The sequence below is a fragment of the Sesamum indicum genome, unplaced genomic scaffold (genome assembly GCF_000512975.1).
Source record: "Sesamum indicum cultivar Zhongzhi No. 13 unplaced genomic scaffold, S_indicum_v1.0 scaffold00693, whole genome shotgun sequence".
NCBI lineage: Eukaryota > Viridiplantae > Streptophyta > Magnoliopsida > Lamiales > Pedaliaceae > Sesamum > Sesamum indicum.
Window position 1 is genome coordinate 3,511 of NW_011628536.1, and position 1,218 is coordinate 4,728.

Genomic DNA, 1,218 nt, shown 5'->3' on the forward strand with positions numbered 1-1,218 from the left:
AAATCAAATCATTCATCACTTATATACTTTCAGACAAATCAATGGCAGCATTAACCACAAATTCATATAACAGTAAAACCACAAATACAGAAAGCATATATAGATAATACTAATTATTTACTTACCTCGACCTTACAACGTTTCTTTCTACTCTGTCACTAATTGTCAGTCATTTTACTTCACCCCCGTATCCTATAATAAGTTATATCATACACAATTAATATATCGAGAATATCGTAATTTCTTTAAAATATAATATTGAATATCATTTGTACAATTTCTAATAATTCTTTAATATTCCATTTCTATTGAAATACAAATCTTCGTTTTTCCTCTTTATTAACATACCATTTATTAACTATAATTTTTGGAATATTTCCATGAATTTTCTACCAATTTCTCGCTATTATATAATTTAATTAAGCAATAATACATAGAATTGCGTGTTTGGTTAATCATTCCGATGGAATTACATAAATTGGCTATAGCAACATTCAAATCTAATAAATTTAATAATCTAATTAACCAACGATATCATTTTTATATCCGCTTTGGTATTTAAGTCGGTACTAATTTAAATAGTTAAAATCATAAAGTACTCCGATTAAATAGTATATCACTTAATATAATCAACATTTAATAAATGAACTAATTAAATAATATAATTACACAAATTAATAAAAATTAAAATAGCAATTTTCTTACCTCCGTCTGTTTTTCTTCTCCCGCCAAAAAATTGCAATTTGCTGTGTGTGTTGTATGTGCATATATGTGTGCATATTAAAAACAACCTACAAACTAAAATAAAAAAAAGGCAAAGAGGGAGTGAGGCGGTGGGAATTGGGCCCCACCTCCACTCTCAACTCTCTCTCTCTCTACTTATATATATATATACATATTATTTTTATATATATAATATTATTATTATTTTATTTATTTAATTAAACTTTTCTCAAAATACCATCTACGTCCTTTTTAATTTTCTTAATTAGAATAAATTGTCCCAAAATATTATAACGAACTCCAATTTAATTCATTCAAGTATTATTATATTTCAATTATGGAACATAATTTATTTACGAATTAACCAAGTTTCATAAAAATTTACCAATTAGTCTCCCAATTATATATTATAAATTTTGGGCGTCACACATGTAGTTATTATTACGCTTAGCAAATTTAATACACAAATTATTGGGTGTAGACCAACGTTTGGGT

The 1,218-nt window shown here is 25.5% G+C and overlaps 1 long non-coding RNA gene across 1 annotated transcript in view; it reads right to left on the reverse strand.

Moving 5' to 3' along the window:
* Positions 1 to 746, reverse strand: part of LOC105180322 — a 1,578-nt gene extending 832 nt beyond the window's left edge. The window contains exons 1-2 of the long non-coding RNA XR_849529.1: positions 706 to 746; positions 126 to 192 (exon numbers count right to left, since the gene is read on the reverse strand). This is a non-coding gene — a long non-coding RNA (uncharacterized LOC105180322). The remainder of the gene's footprint in view (positions 1 to 125; positions 193 to 705) is intronic.
* Between the last annotated feature and the right edge of the window lie 472 nt (positions 747 to 1,218).